This window comes from Helianthus annuus, chromosome 6 (genome assembly GCF_002127325.2).
Source record: "Helianthus annuus cultivar XRQ/B chromosome 6, HanXRQr2.0-SUNRISE, whole genome shotgun sequence".
Taxonomy (NCBI): Eukaryota; Viridiplantae; Streptophyta; class Magnoliopsida; order Asterales; family Asteraceae; genus Helianthus; species Helianthus annuus.
This window is the reverse complement of record NC_035438.2, coordinates 68,568,293-68,590,692: the sequence shown is the minus strand read 5'-3', so window position 1 is coordinate 68,590,692 and position 22,400 is coordinate 68,568,293. Positions and strand designations below refer to the sequence as shown.

The following is a 22,400-nucleotide window of genomic DNA, read 5'->3' as shown; positions in this document are numbered from 1 at the left end:
CTGTATCCCTGCTGACTCAGACTACTTAGCCGAGGGTAACGTCGCCGCCAAAAGCGGGGCCTACCATAATTTGCATTAATAACTTAATTCATTATCTTCCAATAATCCGACCCTTTAGGATTGTATCCTTGCTGACTCAAACTACTGGGTTGAGGGTAACGTCGCCTTCAAAAGAGGGGCCTACTACAATAACTAAGATAATCTCTTAAACAAGTGCAAAAGTGCGAAAATAATCAAAGGTTATACTAATACACGTGTCGGATCCAAGTGATTCATCTTGTCTATCTGTTTTTATTTTATTTTTATTTTCAGCATTTAGTTAGTTTTTATTTTTCTTAGTTTAAAACATTTTTCTAACCTTTTTGATTTGAATAGACGTTGAGGATAAACCGGTATTAAAAGCTCTTGTGTCCTTGGACGACCTCGGTATCTTACCAACACTATACTACGTCCACGATGGGTGCACTTGCCCATATGTGTGTTTAGTGTTAGTAAATATCGTGTTTTATAAATTTAAAACTTGGCTAAAAGTGTAAAAAGGGCTTAAATATATATCTAAAAACATATATACACTAACACGCATCACTACCATCGAAGCAGAGAAGATCCGAAACTGATTGAAGATAAACCCAAGTTAAGGGCTTGTGCAGTCTTCCATGAGGATGAAGGATTTGATTGGAGCAAGATTTGTCCAGAAGAAGATCGGATTGATTATCGATGGAAGATTAGAACAAAGGATGATGCAGAAACTATTTCAAAGAAACACGATTATTATGCCTTTGTTTCTGAGATTCAAGATGAAAACAAAGACAAAGACACTGCTGAAATTTGTGAAGAAAAAGTTGAGATCAAAGAAAGAACTCGAGAAGAGATTTTGAGTGAGAAGACTTACAAAGAATGGAACGTGGTCCACAACAGAATGGATGACATGCAGGAAGAATATGAGAGTGCTGTTAGCAACAGAAGATGGGATAAGAAGAGAGAATGTTACTACAACAGAGAAGGTGAACCAGTTGTTCCAAAGAAAGACATAATCTTTGATGATGTTCTTCTCGTTGTTCCGTTGAGAGCAGAATATTATCGAAATGTGATGAAAGATGATACATATGCTAAAAGGCTTGAAAAGGAGATCAGATATGCCATGCTATCATGTCTGAGAAAAAGGGATGAAGAGAGAATGAAGAAGAGTGTTGAAGAGATGGTGAACAATCTGAAGAAGGTTGCTGAAAAGGTTGAAGTTGTGAAAGAAGCTGTTACTGAAGAACAGCAGATTGAAAACGAGGTGCAGAAAGAAGAAAAGAATGAGAATTTAGATGCTGGTGAGGAAGTCAGTACCAAAGAAAAGCAAGATGATGATGAGATGAAGCAGACAGAAGCTGCCGAAAACACCGAGGTGCCAATCACTGAGGTACATTCTGATTCTGAAGTCTTAAAACCAATTGAACAGTGCAAGAAATGCATGGAACCGTGCAAAGCTTGTACTGAAAAAGATGAGCAATTCAGAACAAGAGAACTTGAATTCATAAAAATCGAAAACATTTTCAAAGAAAAATGCAAAGAAATGTTAGAAAAAGAAAAAGTTTTTAAAGAAAATGATGGAAAAATTTCAGAAAAATGTAACAAATTAGAGAAAGAAAATGAAGTTTTGAAAGAAAATGTTTTGAAAATAACAAATGAATGCGAACAAAAAGAGATTGCTTGCCAAGAAATGAAAAAGGAATATGACTCAATGAAATTATCATATCATGTTACAAAAGAGTCATATGATAAAGTAAAAGACGAAATGAAATATGCTCAATCTAGAATGAATTATCTTTCTGAAACAACCAAAGAGCTTAAACGAATGTGTGCTATAAAACAAGATGTTGTTAATTCCTATATTGAAGATGTTGCTAAGCTAAAGCGACAGATTGCTGATTTAGAACAGGATAACAACAAGTTAAAAAGTTACCACGTGTCGTCATATGTGCTTGAACGAATTTTCAATATAAAACCGGGAGATGGTGAGTCTGAGCAAAACAAGAAAGGCATTGGCTCAGAGTTTCATCAAGTTCCACCACCGGAAAAGTTTGCATTTTATGATGAGGAGAAGGTCGAAAAAGCTTTCAACATGGTAGACCAATTGCCAGACAACATTGACATAACCTATTCCAAATCTGATGATTCTCATGATTCAGAGGTGGTAGGTAAAGTCGTTGAAAGTGTGTTGAAAGAAGAGTCGATTGTTACAGGTAAATCTGAATCACAGGATGAAGATGAAGGAAATCTTCATGATGCATATCTGAAAAACATAAAATCCGAGAAAAATTTGAATGATGATTCAAAGGGATTGGTTTATACCATGATTGGATCAGACAAATTATTCTTAGATGTTGTATTACCGATTCAGAATGTGATTTCAGAAAAAGTTGACAAAGTTTTCAAAATGGTTGAGATTGAGAAGTCTGAGATTTCAAAGTTTGTCGGTAAGAGTCATAAAGGTTCGTATAAAAAACCTGGTTTCAAAAAGAAAAACATGAAGGCTGGGTTGGGTTATAAGAAGAAACAGAATGGAAAGAAAAATGAGACGCCAAATTATCAAGCAAAAATGAGTTTTGTTCAAGGAAACAGTTTAGCTGAAGAGAAAGAACTTAAAATTGGACGACAGTCTAATGCTGAGTTTGAGGCACAAAAGAGAAAGCAACAACCACAGGTCAAAGATGTGTCCATGAGAACATGTTTCAAATGTGATAAAAAAGGACATCTTGCACGAAAGTGTCTAAATCTAAAACCTGTGGATGTTGACAACAAGAAGATTGATTCTGAGAAACAAAAATCTGAGTATGTGAGACAAAGGTCAACCAGATTTGATTCAAAACAAACTTGGAGGTACAACACAAACAAGTTTGCTTCAAATCAAAATTGAAAATCAAACCAGAACAGGTTCGATTCAAGACAGACCTGGAATTCTCACACACCCAGATTCAGAACAACACAGAGTTGGAAAACATCAGTTGATATGACAAAACCCCAAGAGTTTTGGAAACCAAAAAATGTTGTTCAAAACCAAAGTGTTCAAAAAGATTCACATTTTTACAAACGTGGTACACCGAAAGGTCAAACATGGAGTGTTAAGAAACATGTTGATTCGGTAAAAGATGAGAAAGCTGAAGTTAAAATTGAGAAAGTTTTTGTGAAAAATGACAAAGAATTTCCAGCGTTGAATGAAAATTATTGTGTTGAAATGCCTAAGGTCCAACAGACCTGGGCTAAATTGTTCAAGTAATTCAATAAGTTGAATGTGCACAAGAATACTGAAGACTGTGAGATTGAAAGTTGGAGCAGCCTGGCACATGAAGAGAAAGCAGAGGCTGCTGAACCCTGTGTTGGTTGAAACAGGGAGTTTATGTGTTTTTCTGTACATAAATAAACAATATTTTTAAACCCTAAAAAATTGAAAAATTAAAAACCAAAAATATGTTTGTTTTTAATTTTTGTCAAAAACAGAAAATTACAAAAATATGTGTTGATTGAATACGCCGAAACCCTCACGGCTGAACAAACATGATTACATTCACCAGATTGAAAAACAGTTTTCAAACTGTAAAATCAATGTGTTGTAAATCATGGGGGTACTTTATGTTAGTTTTTCTGTAATTCGGTACACGAGAAGCAAAACATGGATGGCGAGACAAAGCTATCAGTATCGGTTTGTCAAATTTCTTTTAATGGTTTTGCATTTTAGGGGGAGAAAAATTGTCACAAAATACAAAAACATTAGAAAATTTGAAAAAGCCAAAAACATGATAAATTCAAAAACTGAGTTTTATGTAAAAAGAGGAAATGATAGTACATCAGTAGACAGTTACAGTATGCTAAAGAAATGTAATGATTAAATGGCGTTAAACAGTCTCACTGATGATATGTCGATAGGTTTTTATACATTTAGTAAATTTTTTCGGGATATAAACCTAAATTCAAACACTTGCTTATTTTGTGGGGAACACTACTTGGATATATAGGTAACCCCTGAAATCTCGTTTGAAAGGTCTCTTATTCTGAGATACTAGGTCTTTATACTCAGTGATATCTGGGGTATTATTCCGGGACTTCTGCTGAATGGAAGTTCTGACCTAGTCCCCGAATAATACTTTCCGCAAATGCTTGAAACATAGCATCGCCCTCAGCAAGCTGATGAAACAATAAAATTGATAGTCGCTGCTGTTGTAACTAAAAGATCCTCTAAAGGGGACACACCGAAAAGTCGAAGCCGTCATCTCTCTGCGTATACGGAAGTATCGACCTGAGCTCTCACGGCCATCGCATCTAACCCCTTACAGATATCATTTGTGGTATACTCACCTGTAAGACTGAATATTGGGATCTGGATACGGGAGTATATTCAAGAGGTGGGACACATGAATGAGTTTAAGTTCTTAAAACATCTAACTCGTATCCTGAATCAGTTGAAATTTGTATGAAAATTTAAGTGGATCAGTATATCGACAATCTAAGTGAATTGTTTAATTCTTAATGTGTAATTAAGCTCAACGGTACTTGTGACTTGTCAAAAACTGATATGATCCTCTGACGCATACTCAAACAAAAATATTGTCTGTAAATATGTTTGTATATATTTCTTTACTGCTTTATATTTTCAGAAAATACAAAAAGATTTTGATTTCTACTTTATTTTCGATAAACCGATGTCTGAAATGCTGAGTTTCAAAATCTAAGTAAGCTGATTGTGTTTCTGAAAATAAAACAAGTTCATTAATTTGATACTTGAATTAAAATCAAAAATTTCAAAAACAGTTTGTGATATCTCCAAGGTCATTAGTTTGGACTTGGATGATTAATTGTGAGGGAGTTGGATTCTTTAACACTGCCAAATCGGTAAAGATTGTTGATAGGGGGAGTGATTTAGAGAGTTGAATAGTGCCAGATTACGATTTCTGGATAATTGAATGTTCAAAACGTTGTTACTTATAAATGTTTGAGAATTGCAGATGTTATACCAGACTACGATCCCAAAAGCCGAGTCTAAGGGGGAGTCTGAAGACGAGCTCAACGCAAACAGAAGCGTGCAAAGAGCCAGGTATCGTTCCTGGAAGAGCTTGTAACTGGAAAGCCAGGTGTCGATCCCAAAAGCACGGAAGCTTGACGAAAGGGGGAGCCTGAAGAGTTTACCGAAAGGGGGAGCTGAAGCTGAAAACAGATCCATGGGGATTCTGTTCAAACAAAAGAGAGTCTAAGTTGATGAAAAAGTGTTAAAGCTTCAAGAAGACTCAAAAAGAAAAAGATAGAAAAGTCGCTACGAGCTTGACTACGGATTGACTGCGGCAATATCCAAGGGGGAGTCTATTAGTGCAGTAATGTCTATCGCCTCCGTCAATTCCGTTCGTAGCAGAAACAGAAGAACTTTAGTGATTATAGTGTAATATCTTGTTACTAAAAGGTAAGGTGGCATTATTGTAAATAAGGAAAGATTCCTTATTGCCCCTTGGCCTATAAATAGAGAACTTAGGGTTTTCATTTAAGACTTTTGCAACTTTGGTCACTTTAGAGCTTTGGAGAAGATAGGAGCTAGAGAGAGAAAGTGATATCGTGATTCAGGTTCTTGTACGTTTTCAGATCTGATCAATAGAATCACAGATTATATTACGTCTCGTGTGTTCGGTCACGTTCATGTACGGATTCCGCACGTCACACGTTCGGTTACGCAATCGTTTCGAAGTCAAAACCGGTCCTACAGAGTCAGTATCGGTATTCTTTTATGTCTTTTGATCGATATAAAACACGTGTCAATATCATTTTGGGCATATCACAACTTGATTTTTAACCAAGTACCGGTACCCCAACGAACTAAACTGATATTGATCGGACATTGATACTAGTATTGGTATTCATTTTATGCATTTCTATTGATAAAAAAGACGTGTCGATCTAGGCATATTACGAATTTATACTTTAGATTGTATTCTTCGGTTATACGGAATAATGTTGTGTGGATTATATATATTAATTTAATAATGTTGAGCACACTTAAGTGTGTTAATAACTTAGGAACACCATTATCTAGTTTTAAATTTATAAAAATGATTTTTATTTAAATTAAACACACACAAAGGGCAGAGAACCCATCGCGTATAGTATAGCTTTTGATAAGAAGTATCGTCCAAGGAATATGCCTCCCCTACTCACCCGTTTATTATTGTGACCATTCTTATTTGTAATTAGATTAGTAGACTAAAATAGTAGTAAAGGACTCTCAGATAAGTCTTTCTCTATTAATATAGTTTATTTTATAAAATGAGAAAAATGTTTAAGTCTTCGATATTAGAGGTGGCTTCCTTGGTCCTGGTCCATTCGCCAACTTCCCTTAACCTTGTCATAACATATTGATAGATCGGTCTGGAAATATGTCTATAATGAATTTCCTCTAGCCTTTTTACTAGTAAACGATATGCTACAACAAGATTAGTTTAGAGCCATCCTGATTTTATTACCTTTTTATAACTGAATTAACAAGTGATTTATTTCAAGCTTAACAAAAGGGATCATGTTTAGGGATCTTTTAAATTACCAAAGCAATTTAGTCATCAGATTAATTAAGTTATCGAATAAACAAATAGGTCTCATTTCACCGGTTATCTTCTATTCCATTGATTGCCTTATTCCCCCCCATTAATTTATTACCTTAACTTTTACCCCGATAAGGTCTTGGTGCATTACCATAAGTCTTCCCTAAGGATCTTGATAAAATATCAGAAGCCTTTTATTACCCTCAAGATCTAGTTCGATACCAGAACCTTGTCACCCGAATGTGGTTCAAAACTAGAAGTCTACATAATAATAAACTTGATAAGCCAAGTTTGGATTTCCCTTATTAGTATATAGGTTGTTACACGCCATGAATGTACTAATAAGCTTCACCTCACAAGGTTTATTAAGAACACCAAATCTAATTAAGGGTACCAGAAGCCGTATGCACACCTTAGTCAAGTTAAATTAGGTTAAATTAAGATGTTAAGTTAATTTAGCTTCAAAGGAGTCATGGAATCCTGTCACAAAAGATAACAAACCAAGAATTAGTAAAGGATAAACACATTAAATAAGATAAAAATATTATATTAATAGGATTAACTAATCTAATAGATTGAGAAGATAGAGATTACAACCATATGAAAAACTTTTACCAATGGTGATTACCACACTTCATGATCTTCAAGTTCTAGCTCAGTGCAAGTAGTAACAAATGCTTAATGTAATATTCATGTACCATATGTACAAGTAGTAATAAATGCTCAATGTAACACTACATCTATAATCACGTAACGACTTATATTGCAGATCTAATCACGTAATAGCATAAAAACAATTAAGTTCATATTGAATGTATAATAGCGTAATAAGCATAACTTTAGTAAAAAACCATTATACAATGAAAAAGATTATAGTAACGTAATTACATACTCATACATATCATGTGACATTACACTTGTTACATATGATACATGATTACAGATGTAGAGTCACATTGAACATTTGTTACTGCTTGCACATATGGTACGTAATTACGCAATGGAACATAATCACGTAACATTACACAAATCACGTAATTTTATAGCTTTTTAAAAGTTAAGAAAACTATAGCAATAGCATGTTCAAATTAAAGAGAATGAAATGCACGTTAATACGGTGTAGTTTTTTTTAAATATTATCGTATGAAAAAAGTATAGTTGTTTGAAAATTGGGGGTGAAGTAAGTTCAAAGGAGAATAGACCAGAATACCGAAGCCATCTTAAATTGAAAAGGACACTTGTCAAACCCACAATGTCGTGTATACTTCATATGAAACTTCTGTCTCATACATGATCCATTACCTATATGTGTATGGTAATATGAATTTGACAACAAGCCAACTCATAATCTTTATTAGTTTCAATTGTACCGAACGGTTACAATTGCAAGTACGTCAATAATGTGCATAAGAACACTCCTAAAATAGATCAAAGAGCTAATATTATATAAACTAAACCCTAAATTTATGCTACACAAAAAAATGTTTTAAAAAAAATTAGCAATACACTCCAAATGAATAGTTGCGTTTGTCACTTCCATCCTCGCTATGTCCTCGATAAATGTTTAAACTTCTACTTACCCCGTCGAATACCTCGTAGCAGCCGCAAAGCCTTTGGTTATCATTTATGATCGTTTGTGTTTGTGAACCGTTCGCGAACACGCGTATTTCCTTAATGAACGAACATGAACGTAAAATCTGTTCGGAAAGTGTTCATGAACCATTCGTTAACACATTTATTTCCTTAACGAACGACACGAACAAGGCCTTGTTCGTGTTCGTTCTGTTCGTTTACAGCCCTAACCATACGTCAAGATCAAATCTTTTGACATATTCCAAAAAAACTATGGTTCGGAGGGAGATCATTGGTTGAAAAGTGTACGACAGCATCTTAGGCGGTAGTGCCGAAGAGGAAGATGGCAGTGACATCGACGAGGACACCAACTCTGTGCTACTCTGCCGGCTTACACTCTTCGCTGCCGGATTCTTCTAGATCTGGAGGTCTAAAAGAAAGTGATATTAGGGGGATGAACGACTGCAACCGCCAGAAACTCGTAGATAGTAACGGTGGTTGAGTGAGAGGGTAAAGTAAAATACCAACTTGATTTGTATATGAGAGCAAGGTGGCCTTTCAACAAAATAAAAAATAAAGATAGCAATGTGGAACTATCGAATTTGTGTCTTTAATAGGTGTTTTCTAAAAGCTCATATCATTTTACTTTCAATATATGTGTACAACTTTTGAAAAACAATATCTGAATGTTGAATGAAATTAAACATGATTAGTTTATTTCAGTTTATCTTTATCAAATTACATATGTCATTTTAGTTTATTTTTATTACTTTCTTTTGTAAAAATCATCTTACTCCTTTTTCATACATAAATATTGCATCCTCAGAAGCTAAATCAATAAATCATTGTAATCTTAATTTTTTTTACTAACAGAAATATTATGGAAATGATTGGTTTCTTTTTCGTTAGAAATAACGAGTGCATCATAAGCGACCAAAGTCCTGTCTGCCGTACGCGCGTTGCCCAATGCCTAAGAGATTGGTTTGCCTCATTAATATGCTTTAAATTTTTTGCATCTCTTATGTTGATACTAAAGATATTCATCATCAAAATCACGCTGCAACGCGCGTGTTAGCATCAACTCGTTTAAGTACAAATTTTATCTTGAGGTCATCAACATTGAACGGTAACATCCACTTTTATCTCTCTCTCTCTTTTTACAACTTTTATATTTAAGTGTAAAAATGCATATTATAAAGAAAAGAGTAAACCACACGAATGCTCCCTGTGGTTTTGTAAAATAACACATATAGTCCCCAACTTTTAGAAATTACCTGTGGTTTAACAAGTTGTTACTCGAATAGTCCCTAGAGTGGATGACAGTTAGTTTTCTCAGTTAAGTGAGTGTAAAATGACATAATTACCCATTGCTTTTATTAATTAAAATATAAGAAAATCTAATTAATCATTAATTATTAAATATTATCTATAACAACACACTCCCACCCCCCAATCGTCTCCCTCTAAACATGTTTCACGATTACACGGTTAGACCACCAACATCACACAATGAACCACCGTCGGACCACCACCATTACAAGGTCGTGACTTCGCCTATTGCTGCCTCACCAGATCAATTCGCAGACCACTCCTACCCGTTTCATCTTCTTATATGCAGATCATCGCCCACCTCTACCCTCACCACCACCTGCTTGACAAACGTACAACAGTTGATCGACCAATGCAATTGTGATTGAGGATCTCGCAAATCAGAAGGTGCGTTTGGTTATCGTGGTGTACAATATTGTGTTTCTAGGGTTTGTTGTGTTGTTCGTTATTACGACTAATACGTGGAATCTAGTGTTGTTTGGGGCGATCCTGGTGCACGATGGGGTGTATTGTTATGGGGTGTTTTCGAGGATTATGAATTTGGTTGGAATTTTTTTTTGGTTCAGAGCGTGCTGCTGGTGATTATGAATTGGGAGGGGGGTGGGTTCTTGGTTTGTTGTGTTGTTGATTATCGCGATTGATTCACGGTGTGATGTTGGTGGATAAGTGGTGGTTCATGTTGTGATGGTGGTGGTCCGGCTGTGGTTCATGGTTTGATGTTGGTGGATAGGTGGTGTTCATGTTGTGATGGTGGTGGTCCGATGGTGATTGCCGGCAGATGGTGGCCAGAGGTGAGGAAAAATGGGTGGGGATGGTGGGCCCTGCTATTGTATAATAATAAGTTAATTTAATGTTTTTTTTTTTAATTTTTTTGTCTTTTAGCAAGGGTAAGGGGAATTATGTCATTTCACACTCATTTAACTTAGAAAACTAACTATTATCCACTCTAGGGACTATCCGAGTAACAACTTGTTAAACCATAGAGAGCATGAATGTTCTAAAAGTTGGGGATTATATGTGTTATTTTACAAAACCATAGGGAGAATCTGTGCATTTTACTCTAAAAGAAAATAATTTGAATTTGAATGTATTTATGTTTTGTACTTTATTTTAATTATTTCTACAAGTTACAAACCAAATTTAATTTTTAATCGAATTTATTTTTGTGTAAAATAATTGAAAGAAAAAGCTTATTTTTTAAAAACTGGGTACTAATACTTGAACCTATACAGGATGAGGATCATTGCAGAACACTAACTATTGCGAGAATAAAAAGAACAACTCTAAAACACTAAATTTTGGGATTTAAAGTACATATATTTTTTTTTTTAATTTTATGTTTCTTACATTCATATGTGTATTATATATACATAAAAAAACCAAAGATTTTAACCTACACATAGCCTGTATACATGTTGGTAATTTAACCTATACATAACCTACATATGTGTAGGTTATACAAAAAGTGAAATTTTTCATATTTTGTTTTGATTTCTAGTGTAAGAAACAATAAATTTTATATTTGTAACATTTTCATTTACTTTTTAGGTTTTTAGGATAGAAAAAATGAGTGATTTACTGTGTTCTACGTGTTCTCGCAATATTTAGTGTTCTGCATAGAACCTTCCACTATCTTGTTATATCCGAACCCGATCATACCCTACCCAAGTACATAGGGGATGTTTTATCTTCTCAATATACGTATCCAAACCCTACCCAGTTTATCTCAAAAACCGATTTTCCACCACCCGATTATGGGTATGTTTGGCATGGAGCTTTTTGGGGCTTTTAGGAGCTTCTAGTTTTAAGCTTTTAAGAAAAAGCTCATACTCAATAAAAATTCTTGTTTGGTTGAAGAAGCTTTAAGCTTTTAGGTTAGAAGCTTGAAGCTTTTGGTTGAACGCTACTACTAGTAGCGTTAAGAAGGAGCTACAAGCTTTTAGTGAAAAAATGACTATTTTAACCTTTAAAAATAAGGAACTTTTTAATGCACCAACTTTCTAAATTTTTAGCTATGTCCATTTTGGCCATTTTATACATTTTATTAAAAGCTCCAGCTACTCTACCAAATACCAAATATACCTAAAAAGCTACAGCTACCAGCTTACAGCCATCAGCTACCAGCTTACAGCTATCAGCCACCAGCTACTTTTGCCAAACATACCCTATACCGGAACCAGAACCACTAGGGGTGGTTTTAGATTGGCGGCCCCCACTACGTTCGGACAAAAGAGATGGACCTAAAGCCCACTCATATCAGGTTAGCCCAATGCAAGTCTTACATAAGGAAACAAACACTATAGTAAACCCTAGCACCCCTCTATAAGTAGAAACGCCCAACGTTTCACTCCTCATCGCCTCTTTTCTTTGCTTCTGGATACATCTTTCACGATCTATCTTTTTGTTTTCTGATTCTGTTTGAATCGTTATTATTTTGTGTTTCCTGAAAAAAAAGGGGCAATGACGATGTCAAGTGATAAGGTCTCGTTCGTCGTAACGGTGACTAACAATCACCTTGCCGACCATTCTGTTATATCACCACCCATAAACTGAGCCCATTTTTTTTTTAATTTGAATTTTTTTTTATTTTATGTTGGAAATATGTTTTTAAAATATGGCCGATGATTAAATTCTAAATAATGACAAGCATATGTCTGAACTAAACCGTGTTGTTAATTCTAATCTTCTCTATAAGGCCACTGGTTTTCATTTTGTAAATTGTTTGTTTTTTATTGTTTTATTAATTTTTAAGCCAATGATGATTAGTACTATATTTGCGTAATGTATGAAAAATTATGATTACGTTATTTCTACTGCCTTCCTTCTGAGGCTTTTTGTTTTCATGTTTTTTTTTTATATATTTTTGGTTTTCTTGTTTTATGAAGATTGAGAAGTTCAAATGATGATTAATTGCATAGTTCAAATGACTGTTTGTGATTAGAAATTATTTAGTCTTTCGCTCCTATCTGATGAACTTTTCTATTTTCGTTCTATAATCAATTCAGACTTGTATTCTGTTTTTTAGTTTTTCAGTTAATCAAATTAACATACTAAATCAACTAGTTTTTATTTTCGCTTGTTTTATTATTTAAGTGGTTTATATAATTAATGAAACAAGAGTAGTAAAAACCAAGCAAGAAAACTAAAGTTACATATATAAATTTTTATAGAGTTTTGAACTGTGTAATCTCTATTCATATTTCATAACCAAAATCGGAGTATGAGCCATTTATAAGCTATAAAAAGATAAATGTTCTAATGAGGACTCGGGCTAAGTAAGTTAAAAAACATGAATATTATGGATATTTTTAACGAATAAAAACAAGTTGTGGAGCAAAGCGACCGAGGCTTTACATACTAATAGAAATGGTGGGGATTTTCTTATGGTAAAGAAGTCTCTTGGTGGAGTATGGTACAGCATTGTGTAGTGGTGAGAACATTGCATTATTGTTGGAACTGTGGATCCTTGACAGACCTCTTAAAGAGTTTGTTTCCAAACTTGTTTAAGCTTGAGGAAAATAAAGATTGCAGGGTTAATGTTTGCTTGAACGATCTGAACATTGATTATCAAAACAACAGGAAGAGGCCGTTATTGGCTGAAGTGGAAATCAATGAACTGGTGAATTTGTGTATGATGCTGTTACAGGTTTAGTTAAACTATAACTGTGATGAGTGGAAGTGGAACCAGTATAGAAGATGGAGAATTCAGCATGAATGCGGTTAAGAGACTCATCGTTGAAAGTCGGATCAGATTGGATGTATTTGTTCCAGGCGAATGCTAGTGGATCCCTAGCAAATGTAATATTTTCATATGAAGGGTGGAAATCGGTAAGATTGTGACTCTTGGTTGCGTTTAAAAAGAGAAACATCACTGATGGTAACACGACATGCGGATTATGGGAAGGAGAGGAGAGTGTTAATCATTTGTTCAGATCTTTCTATTTTGCTTCAATGCTATGGTGGATCATTGGTAACCGATACAAATGTAAGAATTTGGTGGTTTTCTTGTTTAAAGACCTCTTTGAAGTCTACGATCATGTGGGCTTGAATGGGCAGAAAAAAGAGATGCTGAAGGGCCTTAATAGGATCGGATGCTGGGCAATTTGGAGAACAAAAAATGAGTCTAGGTTCAAGAATAAAACCGTTAAGTGAGACTATATTATCAGTGAGGTTAAAAAGATTGGCTTTTTGTGGTATACGACTAGATCTAAAATATCGTCTACCTCTTAGGTAGATTGGTGTAAATTTGTAATATTGCTCTTGGTTGCCTCGGTTTTAGGTGTAGCTTGTGTTCTAATGAAATTTACCTTTTGGTAAAATAGTACAAAATGCAATTCTAGAGTGGCAGATTTGTTTAGTGATGACATGTTTTGATGTGACTAGTGTTTAAGATAAATTGAGTGCATTGAATTGAACCCTGATATGACTCGTGTTTAAGACGGATCTGGTGGGTTGCAATGATTATTATTTTAAACAATGAGCCTACGTGATCATTTTTATAGAGCGCAAAGCTCAGTGCTTCAGAGTAATACTTAGCGTTTTGGGCAAAACTCGGCGTTTGGGTGGTTTATTAATATTTTTAAATATGATATGATTTTAATTCAAAAACGCACCTATAGTTGTCGAATTTTGACATATTTTGTTATTACGCGCCATTTTATGAAGAATATGGTCTATGCGGCACGTTCCGGATATTGCCATATTACATGATTTCATCTTATCTGTTTTGATTTCACCTGTAGTCCAACGGGCCGTTTTGTATGTATACGCGTCCTACCGGATCAGTGTGATGTATTTTGTCACTAAATGTCGTATGATGACGTGTATTGTTACTATTGTTCACTACTACCGCATATTTTGGCCGTACGGGTCATGTCAGTGACATACGGTGTTCTGTAATACACTCGGGTCAACATTTAGTTTATTTAGATGTAGGATTTGACTAGAGGGCGAAAAAAAGACTTAAAATGGAGTTAACATACCAAATAAGATGTTACAGATGTTATTGTTGATTTTGAGGCGACAATTGACAAATCAATCTATTTCTATTGAAATAATCTAAAAAATGGGGTACACAATCAATCTAATTACATTAACAAACAAGTCATCAAACATAAACCATAATTCAACTATTGTCACCTAATTATAGATCATAAAACAGACATTTACTTTGCTCAAAAATAGAAGTTTAAAAAAATGGGTAACTTTATAGAAATATAACAAAGTTTGTCAAGTATTTTAATTAAGTCATTGAAACTTTTTTTTGTCTCTCTAAAGTCATTGAAGTTTCAATTGTTGTTCTAACACTATGTGGTTACCAATGATGATGTGTCATGTTTCATTAATTTTTTTTTAAATCTTTTAAGTTGATGTGGAAATTATATATAACACTGATTTGTCAAAAAAAAAATAGAGAAAAAAATTAGAAAACAATCAATTTCAAGTTTGAAGGATATATTTTTTTAAATCATATAATTATATTCTTTTAGTTTAGAATTTAAAAAACACTAGTAGTCTGAGATCGCAACTTGCAAAGAAGGAAATCATATCGTTCATTATTTGGAGATTATTTCTAAGATCGTCGTCGCCAAAGCTTGGTAGGTAGTTAGAGGGTCTAAAGAAGAGGATTGTCGATCGTCGGAGGTTGGGTGGGTTTAAAGAAAGGATTTAAATATATTTTGATTTTATAAAACTATCTGATCTAAATAATATCCAATTAAGCATTGAAATAAAATAAAAACAATAGAAAAAAATGGTAACCTGGTTACCTGGTAATTACATAGTAGTAGAACACTAAATTAAGGTTGATTTATTTTTAGAGACACAAAAAAAAGTTCCAGTGATTTAATCAGAACAGTTGATAAACTTTGTTACATTTCTGTGACATTTTCCCTTAAAAAAAATTAAAAAACCACCCAAACGCCGAACTTTGGCCAACGCGCTGAGTATTTACCCTGAAGCGTTGAGCTTTGGCCAAAGCTCAGCGCTGAGTATTACCCAAAACGCTAAGCTTTGAGCGCTTCAGATGTCAAAATATACAAAAGGGGTGTGTGAATAGACGGGGCCTTTCTATAATGCCTATAAATCAATTTTGGGGTGTGCAAAATTGGTTAACTGTGGGTTCGGTTAACCGATATCGGTTAATTGAAAATTAACCTTAACCATAACAATAACAGATGGTTGGGTAATTTTCTTTCGGTTAACCATTGGTTATGATTAGTTTTGGTGTATTTTGGTTAATTATTCTATGTATAAATCTTGTAAAATATAAACTAACGAAACCAACAACTTAAGTTGTACTAAAATGTTAAAAGAAGCTAATGAGTCATGAACTTAAAAATAATACTATATTATATATGTTAGGCTAGGTTGTTCGGTTTGGTTATTTTCCGTTTTAGAAATATGATTAACCAAAACCAAAAATTCGGCTATTCAAAAAACAATAATCTAGTCATTGGTTATTTCGGTTTGGTTTGTTAGTTATACACATCCTTAATTTTGGAGATCATATCCATCTTTATTAAGTTATAATGCTTATACACCAATTTAGGAGAGAACCTAATAAATTTGGTAAAAATTTTCTTGTAGACTAGACTATAATGTTATTGACTTTTATGTTATCTTTAAGATAGTACTTAACTACTATAGATGAAAAGATAATCATTTTATGATTTATACGCATATCCCATTGGAGACATCATTGCTGCTTGATATGAAAATGGTTTTGAAAGAACAAAATCTATTATATATTGTATACAATAAATGAAAGAAATTTAGGCTAATGTGATACAATATTAGAGTTTCTTAATCCCACTTTTGGCTCCAAAATCCTGGGTCTAAATTTTCTTTAGTGAAGCCCTGAATACCTTAATCCGATCCAACTAACAATCCGGATCCATATATAAACCTCTTTTATTTTCTAGATTTGAGACAAAACCCTAATCTCCTACATCTTCTTCGTCGCTTCATCAAGATAGTCGCAACGATCATACTCTTTATTCTTTAATCCTATAGGTAACTTCAGATTCACATATTCTTTAAAACGTTTAAGAATTGGGTATTGAAATTCCTCGGTTATATCTTATTTACACAAAGTGAGATGGCATTTGATGGTGTGACAACATAGCCAGTGGTGAATACAGAAAATTTTTGTAGGATGGGCACAATACGAGTCGACTAAAAATGAGTCAGACAAAAAATGTTGATAAAGTAAAATAGTTCTTTAACATGTACAAGTTATATGGGAATCATTAAAATTGAAGCAAAATAATTTAAATGTAGAACCCTAAGATTGATCGACAACTTTTAATAAGATTAGATGAGATAAAACACTAGAAGAGAGGAGTAAGTACTAAGTCCTCAGTAATATTTAATTAATATTGTCGACCCTGAATTCCAACGTTTTATTGATATCGTCGACCCTGAGTTTCAAAAGTCTTGTTCAAAAAATAATTGCTAACTTGGATGTATGCTCATTCAAAAATAACATGGATGTAACAATTATCGTTATCATGTATGATTGTTCAACAATTGGATTTAGCCGCATGCATGTATTTTATTTCACTATGGTGGCGGGTTATTAAATTGGGCACTTGGGCCAGCAGCTAGAGGTATTAGTTAAAAAACAAGAATTACACAATAGCTATTGGGTTGTTGGGCCAGTTGGACGGTGGGCACAGGCCCACCCTCCACATGCTTTGCATCCGCCACTACATAGCACGCAATCAAGTAACAATGAAAGAGTTGTAAATTCCGTTTGTTCTTGAATATTATTATTGTTTTAGATTGCGATAGTATAATGCGATTCAGAATTTCCAATTCTTGAAATGAATGAGGGATGTGTAAAACACATTAAAATTGATATAACATAAAAGAGAGTTAATGTAAAACTTGGAGTGTTCCGTAAGAGAACTAAGACTAATCCAAAGTGATCAAAAATTATTTTGATTTCAGGAAGCATACTTTGACATAATAGGTAGAATACTCTCGCCAAAAATTTCGGTTAATGATATTCACCTTTCCGGTTATTACATGTCCCTAGTCAATCGAAAGTTTAAGACCTTGGTGGGATTGAAAATCGAGGAGTGTGACTAGTTATATAGGTATGGACATCACTCCTAACTTGATAATGTCGTTCCCTAAACGTGGTTGATAATTACTCATCGAGTTAAGGAAATATTTCCGACTCGTTGGTAAGAGTCCACAAGATGAGAATTGTGAAATTTCCATCAAGGTGAGGAAATCACTCCTAACTTGATGGTATAATTTCGTAAAAAAAAAACAATAATTGCGGATTGAGAGTTATCACCAAAGTAAGGGTTTCACGCCTATTTTCGTGAGATCGTCTCGTTTGTGAAATAAGAGTGTCTTTGTATCTTCGTATTGTAGCACAATTAGCCTTAGGAAAGACGTCTATTTTGAGACAAAACGATAAGATGAGAGGCAAAATAGGAAGAATTTAAGTGTTTTAAGCATGATAACAAGAATGTCAAGTAAGGATTTCTTAAAAATAGACAAAGTCAAATCATGGCAATTTTTTCTAATTCCTTATAGTTAAGGCTCTGATACCAATCTGTCACACCCCAACCGATGACGAAAACATCAAAGTGAGACCTAACAAGATAGCTCAAAACATCATAACGTATTTAAAATGACAATAATTTAAAAGGCCATATTTCATTTCATTTCATACCAAAAAGAAATACATTGTTTCGAAAGAGAAAGTACAACAACTTGTATCTGAACATGACTAAACATAGAGAAATACGTGAACGCAATATTTGGTGCGTTTCCAGTCCACCCTAATAATTTTCTAGAGATTTCATCGTCAACTTTCCTACAACATTTATTAAAGTATCTGTCAACACAAAATAGGTTGGGGAGCATACATGTTTGGTCTACATAGCATATATGATAAAAGTCTCAAATCCAACATGGCAACTTTATACTAAGTTTAATCAACATACTAGCATGCATATCCTAAGTGTCAAACCAAAGTGTCCACTAACATAATCTCATCAACAAGTGAACAAGACCGTTATGATAGAATACTTAACAATGACCCAACAATGGGCGATGTGCTATTCCTATAGCGTTATAAATGTTAAGGTAGGCTCGCTAAGTTAATAACAAGTAATTTGCATTAATGTATTCTAGCATGTATAAACATCAAGTATAACAAGTAGCATATTTTAATGGATCGAGTGTATTCATAAGAATGATTGTGTGTGTTTTGTGAATTTTATAGATTATACATGTTACACCCAAAAGTGGTTTAAAACGAAAGAGGGTCAAGTATAGTAACGGTTTGCAAATGTTTTCCACAAAGTGAGTCTTGAATGATTTGAGGGATGGAACACCGAGGTTATCCTAAAAGGATAAACAAAGGTGTGTGAGTTTATGGATTTGATGATGGAATGGATTCGAGGATTTATAAGTTTAAAAATATACAAAAGTACATCTCTATGTGAGTTTATGGATTTGATGATGATTTAGAGACAATGTTTATAGTGTTTTTTATTGGTACTAATTCACCCATTAGAAGTCCAATTTGAGGAATCAAGAACCAAGATATTATCCACCTTAACACATAATATCCTACCATTATTTTGGTAAGTACCATGGTTTGGTCTTGGATTAGATATATATATATAGTAATAATTCTAAGTCTAAGTCTAAGTTTGTCATGTAAACACAACACTTGATGATATGATATGAGTCAAGTTGAAGGTTGTGTGCGTGTGTTTGTGTTTATAATGCAATTTCAAAGAATCATATCATGCATGGGCTGGATGAATCCATTAACCATATTATTCACCAATGCACAAATCATCACATGGATGATTCAGATGGTCATGGAACATGGTATAATAATGTAAATACTAGTATCTACTTCATCTAAATCACCTAAACAACCAAATGACTTGACTAGACGAGTGCATTCCAAACATGGATAGTGTTTGGAGACTTGGTGTAGTCTTGTTCTCTTTGTTACTTGGAAGTTGTTTTGGTTACTTAGGTAGTGAGCTAACACCTTTCATTTCTGTAATAATCTTTAATCCAACCTATCCCAATAAGGGGATTTGTGGCAACTTGAAGATGTTCAAGAAATGAGAAAGGATGAACAATGTTTGAAAGAGTTTAACAAACAAAACATAACATTTAAAAAAAGACATAATATCTTAAAAAACATAATTTTAAAACATAATAAGCTTCTAATTGTTTAGATATTTTGCTTGAATGACTTCTTTCCCCGTTTCCATAATCATACGGTCCTCGGATAAATGAGAGGGAATGGCTTTTCAGAGGAACTTCATGTTGGTCGCCCTTTGCATACTCACTTACGAGGAGGTGACCGCGAGGATGACGTTTCGCAAGTATCAGGTTGGGTTTCGGGAACAAGTTGGTTTTCAGGTACTATTGTTTGGGTATTGGATGGAGACATGAGAGATATAAGAGAGATACGAGACAAAGGTTGTGATATGTATTGCCCAAACGCGGGAGAATACATGTAAAAGACCCGACATTTGAACAGGTGGGGGTATTTGTCGAGGTTGAGGCGATGGCATTTCCCATCTTGGTGAATTCTTGGTCGGTAGGGGTTGGTATTCGGCTTTTCCAGTGTTGGTGTTGATGATCTATGGGTGTTGTTGAGTTGATGTGTAACATGGATTGTTCAGAGAAAACATGTTCTGGTCATTATTGAATGGAAACATGATGAAGATAATGGATTATGAGTGATGGTTTTTATATAAAAAAGATGGGTTAAAGTGTTTTGTTGTGTGGTAAAAAGATGGGCTGAATTTAGAAAGGACCCATACATTTGGACAAAATAGATGGACCAAAAGCCCACTCATACCAGTCATCACATGTGAGATGACCGTGAGTCTATGCAGCCCAGCCCAATACAGGCCTGACAAACCTAAACAAATACAATAGTAAACCCTAGTACCCCTCTATAAGTAGATACACCCAACATTTAAGTCTTCATCGTCTTCTTCTCTGCTATAGATTTTGGGTTTATCGATCAACTTCTAATCAGTGTTATAGATCAAAGGTTACATCTTTCTCGATCGATCTTTTGTTTTTCTTTCTGTTTGAATCGTTATTATTTTGTGTTTCATAAAAAAGGGCAATGACGATGTCAAGTGATAAGGTCTCGTTCGTCGTAACGGTGACTAACAATCACCTTGCCGACCATCCTGTTATATCACCACCCATAAACTGAGTCCTTTCTTTTTATTCAATGTTTATTTTCATAATTTTTAATCTAGTTTTTGGGTTTTTGGCCGATGATTAAATTCTAAAAAATGACAAGCATATGTCTGAACTAAACCGTGTTGTCAATTCTAATCTTCTCTATGAGGCCACTGATTTTCATTATGTAATTTTTTTGTTATATTAATTTTTAAGCCAATGATGATTAGTACTATATTTGCGTAATGTATGAAAAATTATGATTACGTTAATTCTACTGCCTTCCTTCTGAGGCTTTTTGTTTTCATGTTTTTTTTATAAGTTTTTGGTTTTCTTGTTTTATGAAGATTGAGAAGTTCAAATGATGATCAATTGCATAGTTCAAATGACTGTCTGTGATTAGAAATTATTTAGTCTTTCGCTCCTATCTGATGAACTTCTCTATTTTTGTCATAACTAGTTGGTTATAGCTGTGTTCTGTTGCGGGGTGACCCTTATTTTTAATGGAAATGTAGACACAATAGTAAAAATAACGTCAATGATCGGAGTTTGTTTGGTATTGGTTTGGTTCATTAAGATACCGGCACTTACCGAGAGAAACAAATTAAAAATAATGATAATACCAAAAAATACCGAGATGTGTTTATATCTATTGAAAAAAAACGAATATTAATTCCTAATTGACGTTATTCTGCCAGTATTAGACTGTTTGTTTTGTTACTTGTACAAATACAAGTTCGATTGGAACTTAAAAAGAAAAACAAAAACCAAAAAATAGACAAAAGATAAAAAAAAATACACAAAAAAGATAAAAAATTCACAACAGCACAAAATAATTGTAGCTAAAATGTCGATAAATTATACTGTGTATACTAAAACTAAGCCCCCCACATTTTTGGACTAGGGACATAACACCGTAAAAACATGCTAAGTAGCAAACCAACGACCACCAAAACAAAATCACACATTTATAACACCAAGTGATTCACTTGACGTAAAAAGGGAGATGGACCCGAATCTAAACCGATGGGGTGGGTGCGGGCAACGACCAAAACTGCCAAAAAAAACCTGAATTCATAGCATATAGTGACTCAAAGTTGAAAGATCAAAGCGATGCCATTTAAATATTTTACAAAGCAAGGGTAAGATGACAACACATTAAAAAAAAGTTAATGGATGGTCAAGTGAATGTTTTAACAATCGACGCCATTTGTTCTTTCATATGAACGTTCTATATTTTGGAACATGATAAATAATGACAATCGCTAGATAATAACGTGCAACTTGCCTCGAAACGGAGCTCAATTATAAACATGCGATTTGTTTAGATAATAACGTGCGAAATTACACTGAGTAAAAACAGCAAAATCATTACACCGAGTAAAAAATACTTTCAAATTGAACATTTAAACATCTGAATTATAAGAACTTACTATTGGAACCCTCAGTTACAACATTTTCAGAAATTGGATTTCTAACTTCCTCAATCGTAACTCTCTAGTCATTACCACGCTCACTGACGAATTCAACGTCTACAAAGTCAACATCCATGTTTCGTCCGGTGCTGCTCTATGGATCCATTGAAAACAACAATCGATTAAACCCTAATCACGGAGAAATGAAAACCACAATGTATAGTATAATTTTAAAAATTATGAATATTTGAAATTGATACGATTCATAATTACCTGGATAGTGGTGTAAAGAACTCCTCGCGATCTGCTGATTGAATTTCTGAAT

The 22,400-nt window shown here is 34.1% G+C and overlaps 4 non-coding genes and 2 pseudogenes across 4 annotated transcripts; all 6 read left to right on the top strand.

Annotated features, from left to right (window-relative positions):
- The first annotated feature begins 11,919 nt into the window (after positions 1-11,919).
- Positions 11,920-12,021, top strand: LOC118480086. The gene has a single exon (XR_004861722.1). It is a non-coding gene; the product is annotated as a small nucleolar RNA Z43 (small nucleolar RNA).
- Positions 12,022-12,214: 193 nt separating this feature from the next.
- Positions 12,215-12,296, top strand: LOC118480092. Its single transcript, XR_004861728.1, has one exon. It is a non-coding gene; the product is annotated as a small nucleolar RNA U83 (small nucleolar RNA).
- Positions 12,297-12,354: 58 nt separating this feature from the next.
- Positions 12,355-12,442, top strand: LOC118480084 (annotated as a pseudogene).
- An 8,151-nt stretch (positions 12,443-20,593) lies between these two features.
- On the top strand, positions 20,594-20,695 carry LOC118480087. Its single transcript, XR_004861723.1, has one exon. It is a non-coding gene; the product is annotated as a small nucleolar RNA Z43 (small nucleolar RNA).
- Positions 20,696-20,874: 179 nt separating this feature from the next.
- LOC118480091 lies at positions 20,875-20,956 on the top strand. The gene has a single exon (XR_004861727.1). It is a non-coding gene; the product is annotated as a small nucleolar RNA U83 (small nucleolar RNA).
- A 56-nt stretch (positions 20,957-21,012) lies between these two features.
- On the top strand, positions 21,013-21,100 carry LOC118480085 (annotated as a pseudogene).
- Positions 21,101-22,400: the final 1,300 nt, after the last annotated feature.